The 7,946-nt window shown below is 35.8% G+C and overlaps 1 pseudogene; it reads left to right on the top strand.

The window, feature by feature from the left end:
* Positions 1-1,545: 1,545 nt before the first annotated feature.
* LOC107853050 lies at positions 1,546-4,596 on the top strand (annotated as a pseudogene).
* Positions 4,597-7,946: the final 3,350 nt, after the last annotated feature.

The following is a 7,946-nucleotide window of genomic DNA, read 5'->3' as shown; positions in this document are numbered from 1 at the left end:
AACAAAAGTAAATCAAGAGAAATTATCCAAAATAGAGCTGTTGATCAGGACTTGAAATAAGATGTTGCTAACCTCTAAATCCGATCTTCACGATCCAAATTAAATACCACGAACTAAAGAACACTCAATCAAATTTTTAGCCCCATCCAATGGTGAATGAGCTGAAAACTAAGATCTGAAGGTGGTTGATCGAAGAGTAAAGACTGCTGTAGAAAGAACTCTTTTTCTCACTTCTCTCATGGTGAAAGCTCTCTAAAACCTCTCTTTTGTTCTAATGCCATTCAAAAACAAATACCGATGAGCATTGAATAATTCTCTCAAGTTTGTCCTATTTATTATAAGTATGAGTGGTGCTTTCTCCTAAAGCAAAACCATCTCTAAATAGGAATAAAAATCAAAATATTATTTCAAATAGGATTGGAAACAAAAAGAGAATAGGATTAGGTCATGTGACTTTGACTATAACATGATCCACGACCCAACACACTCCCCTTCCAGCCAAGCGGCCAAATGAATTTTCAAGCAGAGGAACTCATGACAAGGCTCATGCCTGCCAAAGTTCTACAATACTTATGCTTCTTTACAATCACCACGTTTATTACCATATTTTTAGAATGATCAAATTAATTAGGTATTATGTGTGAGTTAGCAAAGCAAACCTAGAATGACGTCAAATAAGAAAACAAGTGAGAAATATATCAAAAGAGACTCAATAGTTTAATATGGTTTAGTAAATCGACCTACATCCACAAAAGGATATAGAAATCCACTGTAAATCTTGAGAGAAACAATCTCACAAAATTTACTTAGAATGAAAAGAGTTCACGCAGATGACACCGCAACACTTATGTCTCACAATTTCTCCCCCTAAACAAAACTCTCAAAACACTTATGACTACATTGTGGATGCTATCAAGTTAGAAGAAATGAGTCTCTATTTATAGAGTCATAAACCTTTTCCTACCATAGAAGGATTATCCAAATATGAAAAAAATCTGTGTTTTCCTTTTCGTAGAAGGAAAATCCAATTATAGTAAGAAAGTCAGGACAAACACCCAACAATTTTCCCCCTTGGCCTGAATTTCTTACAAAATAAATCTGTTCCACCTTCTTCACGTTATCTTGAACAAGTTAAATATCCATCTCCAAAATCACTTGCATTAAATCTTCGTCTCTACATCGAGTGTTACTCTAATAAAATTTCTCAAACAAAATTCTTCATTATCGTCACATAGGATGCCCCTAGAACTGAACCCGCTAAGATGAACACTCGTTTTTATCCTCGCTCAAATAACATGTGAAGAAATACATCTTGGGTGTAACACAACCTCAAAAGCTAGCTTATTAGAGGAGGATTGCCCAAGTCCATATACGAAGACCAACTACCCATCCCTTTTCCGATGTGGGACTCTTAACATTTGTCATATTGGACAGAAGATGTGCGAGTTATTGCCAGAGATTTCATACATTTGTTTGTTCTTATAAGAGTATAATTTCTTGAAGAAATCATATATGAAGTTCCTGATGATGTGCTAGTTACCAAATATGCACAACTGTTTGTATTGGAAGTGTCTTTCATCCTCTATTGAATGTCACGAATTTTGGGACTAGAGCTGGCAAGAGTTGGCTCTTTATGATCTTGCAGAAATGATTCGATATGTAAATACAATCACAAAAGAAAAACTTTTTGTTGTAGGACATTCAGAGGTTTGATTCTTTCATAGCATCTACGTCCTAGTAACTATAAGGTTTTCTCTCATTGCCATAGCATCTTATGTTATTTTTCCTCATTTTATATTCAGGGAACAATCATGTCTCTTGGTGCTTTTACTATGCTAGATATTGTGGATATGGTCAAAGCTGCAACACGCCTTTGTCCTACATCATATTTGGATCATATCAGTTTTGTGCTTAGATTAGTGAAAATGCGTGTTAATGAGGTAAGGAAACATTGACTCGCCATGTTAGTCTCACTATATATATGACTTGAAAAATACTCTTGACAAATTTTATGCCATGGATTAGATAATTCTTGCATTGGGCTTCCATCAACTTAATTTCAAAAGGTTCTGCAAAATCTTTCACTTCTTTATCCAGTGGTCTTATGATCTTCTATTGCCTCTCTTTGAAGTCTTGACGCTTCTTATAATTTTTGCAGTAATATAGGGACTGAAATCATGGATATGATGTGCGATAGGCATATTCACTGTGACATCTGGCTTAGTGCTATTACAGGTTCTTCTTCATTAAACATCCTCCTTTTCTCGGCATTTCTTGTTCCGTACAAGTTCTCTATTGTACTTCTTAAGCTGGATATGAAGGATTACGTTTAGCCTGTTGATGTTAAAAAGAAGTTGGTTGGTTCTACTATTCTTCTGGCACTAGCATCATACAGAGACATTTGTTTGCTCTATTATCTCTGCAGTTTGGTAAAATGTCTATTTTTCTAATTCTATCTTCCCATCATAAGCTTAGATTGGTCAATTGCTGGACTATAATGGTTTGACTATCCTTTTTTCTTATTTAGAATGGTTAAACTATCTTAAGTAAGAATTAGCCAGTTTAAGAGAAGGTAGAAACCTAGAAACATCTTAGAAGTGCCTCCATGTCATTTCAAATGTATCCTCTATGTGAACTTAGTTTGCTGCTTAAAGTTTTAACTGCCATTCACACTGGAGAATTCAATTTGTCATTATATGACTAACCTTGGAAAAGCAATACTTCTATGATTGGATTGAGTACGTTGGATATTCCTACTCCTGTTTTTAGCAACTATAATAAGATTAAGGTCAATGGGTAACTGATTTGCTATATTAGGCAACTATTTACTCGATGTAACATAATTAGGCAACTTCATTCGGAATAGCATCTGGAAATCAATGGCAATTGGAATTGTTGGAAGTAAAATAATGTTGTTTCTTAACTACATTAGGATTGAGAGATTGTTCTTAAGAATTTTCTAGTTCTCTGCCTTGCTATATTTTTTACGGTAGTTGAAAAGCAACTAATCTGGGCAAGTTTTCAATAAGTACTTGATAGTCAGGTTCAACTTCATGCATAGTGTGTTGGCTAATCCTTATATAGCAGGTTGGTTTTTTATATGGAGAATTGGGCTTGGTCATGAAATTCAATATCAAAATATTTCATCCCGAAGTGTAAAAAATTTCCTTGCTTTTGTCATATTCAGTTCACATTAATTTAGTTTCATTATTTTAGTCATCATAGATATTTTTTATTGCTATCGTGTTGCTTTATATATTTTGCATATCTTCTAATTGAGGCCCTAAACTATCTCATAAAGTATGAACTTTACTTCGTCTTCCCATACTCTCTCGATGATTAATGTTCATGCAGGCAAGAATTGTTGCTTCAACGATTCGCGGATTGATTTCTATCTTGAATACGAACCTCATCCATCATCCTCGAAGAATTTGCGTCATCTCTTCAAGAGTATGTACATACTTTCAGATTATGTAAAATATAGTATGCCATTACTATTTTCTTTTTTTTTTAAATGGGATGGGAAATAGTAAGTTTGGCCCCTGGGGTTGGGGTGACAATGACTGGAAGTCACATCTAGTTAAATCTAGAACTTCGACCACTAAACCAGTACTTGGGGTTTGTCTCCTATTCCCCGTTCATCTCAATTTCCTGAATCAACTATCTTCAGTTTAAGGTTTCTTGAACAATGTTTAAGTGAGGACTTTCTTCCTCTTGGGCACTATTTTACCTCAGTTTTGCGAAATACGTTGATGTTGTTATGATCTTTGCTACTTTTAGTGTGTTCACGTGTGGGTTAACTGCTCATATTGTCATTCTGGTCCTTATATTCCTGATCCAAAATTTGCAGTGATCCGCAAAAGGAGTTTTGCCATGTATAATTACGGAATATGGAGAAACCTCATGCGCTAAGCCAACCAATGCCCCCAGTATTTTATATCAGCCAGATTCCCAATTCATTGTCATTGTGGATGGGTTATAGGGGAAATGACGGGCTACCAGATGTCATCGACGTCCAACATACACTTAAGGAACTAAAATCAAAGCCAGATCTTCTTTATATCGAGGAATATGGTCATATTGACTTCCTCCTGAGTATAAAGGGAAAAGCAGATGTTTGTGACGGCATGATTAGGTTTTTCAATTCCATACAAAAGGTAAGCAGTTTTAAGTAGTGGTTGATTAGCATGTGTCCTGTGTGGTGGCCTCTTGTCCGTTGTCTTGTACATAGCATGATGATGTTGCTCGTGCTAACTCTTCAGGTCCTAAAAGTTGCTGGCATTTATGGTGTGTGTATAAAACCAATACCAATCCTTGTATGACTGGTTTACAAGTTTGCAGGTCTATCAGTTCCTTCAATTCCTAGGCAAAGGTTACTGTTCAAGTACATTATGTTTACATATATATTATAGTATTGCATTCTTTATCATTCTCATAAGAATTTGCTACCTGTTTGCCTGCCAATGCTTAATACTCTCCTCTGCCCATTGTCAACAACAGTCAAAAGTCATTTCTGCTGCGTTAGAAAGTCTTTTTTGAAGCTGCTGAGGAAACATTGAGTGACAACTCTTGTGGTGTGAAAATAGCATGCAACTAAATCTAACGACTTATCTAGTGGTTGCAAATGTCTCTAGTTCAATTCTAAAATAATAAAGATTTGTTGGCGTTTTTAATTGATGTCCATTTCAAATTAACAGATCATCAATATCAGGCATTATTAATACAAACTAACTCAACTATCCACCAACACCATGGACCGTGGAACATGGGAATTTGCACAAATAGTGTTTTTTGCCACTGTTTACATTTGGTCCTGTTTAAGGAAGTTTTGCAGAAGTAGCTTGGGCGCTGCACTCGGATGAATGAAAAAATTATGCTTGTTCAATCATTTATAAGTTTCCCAGGTGGGACAAAATATTACTTGTAATCGAGTGTGACATGTAAATGAGCTCTAGTACACCTAATGCAAACCCTAACCCTAGCGACAACCTTAACAACTTTCCGGCCAACTTTGCGGCAGGCAACTTCCAACCACAGGTTGCTCCTCCACCTTCAACATCCATAGTTAGAGGTTGGTTCACCACCTTCAGCATCCATGCAATAAATCAGATCATAGTCATCCAAAACAAAGCCCCTAGCCCCTTCATATGTAGGTTTCTTAGAACATTCAAACCATAAGTTTTGAACGACTTAAAACATTACATCGAGACGTGAGGTGTCGCAAATGGAATAAATATATAAGTACAATGACATTCTTAATTTACAAGCACGGCTACATGCCACAAAATATATAAATTTCTCAACCTTATCTATCAACACATGAAACTTCAACATTAAATTTGCACCGTACAGGCTTGTGATCACTATCTGTCACTTCCATGCGAGCATATGGCAATTCAACCCTCATATGAGTAAATATGGTATGAAACAACCCACAACATAATACACAACAATTTTTCCAAGTTTCAAGTAATTCATCGGCAAAACCCTCTTCGGGTATCACAATCTCAAAATCATAACAATAATTCTTCAACCCATAATTTTACCCAATAAAATAATATTTTTTACACAGTAAGTCCCACCCAAGCTAAGTATGAAGAGAGTAAACCATAACCTACCTGAAAGTCGAGCCACAAGTCACCAACAGTCATTCAATAGCCTGCTCTTTCCAAATGGCCGTGGAATGCTCCAGTCTATCAAAACATGCTCTATTCATGAGAACAAGTCCAGTGATATCCATATCTTAATTTTGGATAAAAAATCAACTTACGAAATTTAATATCTGGAATTTTCTTTCAAAATCACCTTACCAATAAGCCAAGGAACTTAAATATGAAAAGTGTTGTAATCTAACTCGAACTGACCTCAAATTCATTAAAAATCAATTGAAGAACTTGGGGGTGAAAACCCTCAATTTAAAATCCTAGCTCCTTGATTCAACTAAATATTCAAAACAAAATAGCAGGAAAACCATCAATTTAAGGATTAGGAACTTACCCTCTTCCAGTGACAAAAAAAAGCATAAAAATCAATCCAATTCAAACACTAGAAGTACAACTATTACAACTCGAGTCTACACCCTAGCCATGAACCATAATTAACTGCCCACTAGTGGTTGGAGAAGACCCTTGTCATAGCATGCCTATCAAATAAAATGAATATAAAATTTGAAGCGAACACAAACTATAATAATCGGCTAAATTTGAAAGAGGCGGTTATTATTAAGACATAACTGAAATAAATGAAAGACTGTCAACTACTACGTGACTGTTGTCAAGTGAAGCACCTACTACACACATAAGAGTCAAATCCCGGCAAGGCCCCATAGCCTTTATTGAATCAAAGTCTAAACTAAATTAAGAAGGAAACAAAGATCGACTCTATGTCTCCAAGATGATAGAAGAACTCACAAATCTGCTAAAAATCAGGTGCTACCGAACATCTAGTAGTGAACCTTAAACTCGAGTACCTGGATCTGCATCATGAAAGGATGTAGTGCAAGATATGATAAGTACAATATATATATATATATATATATATATATATAGAGAGAGAGAGAGAGAGAGAGAGAGAGAAAGAGGTACAACTACCATGATTTGAGTTTACACCTTAGCCATGAGCCATAATTAGCTACCTACTGGTAGTCGGAGAAGACCCTTGGTATAGCATGCCTATCAAATAAAGTGAATATCAAACTTGAAGGGAAAACAAAAATTATAATAATAGGCTAAATCATAAAGAGAAAATATTGAGAAATAACTGAAATAAATGAAAGACTGTCAACTACTACATGACTGTTGTCACGTGAAACATCGACTACACATATAGGAGTCAAACCTCGACAGGGCCCCATAGCCTTTATTGAATCAAAGTCTATACTAAACTAAGAAGGAAACTAGAATTGACTCTATATCTCCTGAATGATAGGAGAGCTCACAAATCTACTGAAAGTCAGGTGCTATCAAACATCTATTAGTGAACCTTAAATTAATGTACCTGGATCTACATCACAAAAGGATGTAGTGAAAGATGCAATCTGTATAATATATATATATCTATACACACATACATATACCTACACTAGTTTAGTGTAGTGTGTTGCATGCGTATCGAATACTTATTAATAAATTTCATAAAATTATTAATGAAAGATCAGTAAACATAAATATTAGCTATAAAAGATTTACCTTATTATTTATTTTAGAGATATAGTTGAAGGTTAATAACCAGGATCGACATTGAAAGTCGAGTCAACCCTGACCCAAACCTTTAACCTAGTATCCAACCTTGACTTAAGAACTGACTTCGAACCTTTAATCGAGTCTCGACTCTAAGATTTTGACCTCGACTCGATAGTTAGGACTTCACCCAACCTAACCTCAACCTTCCATCAAAAATAACTCCCCACATTAATTCACAACCCAACCACAATAGAGGAATCAAGGTCCTATCTTGATCAGACTCCCAAAGTCTGACTCTATCCCAACCTTGCCCTCAATGTCTAACTCTAACCCAACCCTGACCTCAACCTAAAACTCAACTCTGGTATCTCTCTCCAAATTATTTACCTAAACTCAAGGTCCTACATCAATCAAGAGTTAGGATTGGATCTTGAGTTGAGAGTTGAATCACAAATCAAAAATCATGGTCGAGTCTAAGGTTAGGAATTCGAGTCAAATAATGTATTGGAAGTTGTGGTGAGGTTCTATTTTAGAGTTAGAATTCAAGGTTAGGTCATGGATTAGTAATCAAAGTTGGGTTATAGGTTGAGATTGAGGTCAGGTCTTGGGACCTAGGTTGGGAGACAGATCTTGATTCGGGTGTCAAGATAGAGTCAGGTCCAATATCAGGGTTAGGACTTGAGTTAGTAGTTAGGAGGGGGTAGTCTTGATCCAAGCTTGGCTTTTGTGTCGAGAGTTTGATAAAGAATTAATAGTTTGGTTTGA

This window comes from Capsicum annuum, chromosome 11 (assembly GCF_002878395.1).
Source record: "Capsicum annuum cultivar UCD-10X-F1 chromosome 11, UCD10Xv1.1, whole genome shotgun sequence".
NCBI classification, from domain to species: domain Eukaryota; kingdom Viridiplantae; phylum Streptophyta; class Magnoliopsida; order Solanales; family Solanaceae; genus Capsicum; species Capsicum annuum.
This window is presented reverse-complemented; position numbering and strand designations above follow the sequence as displayed.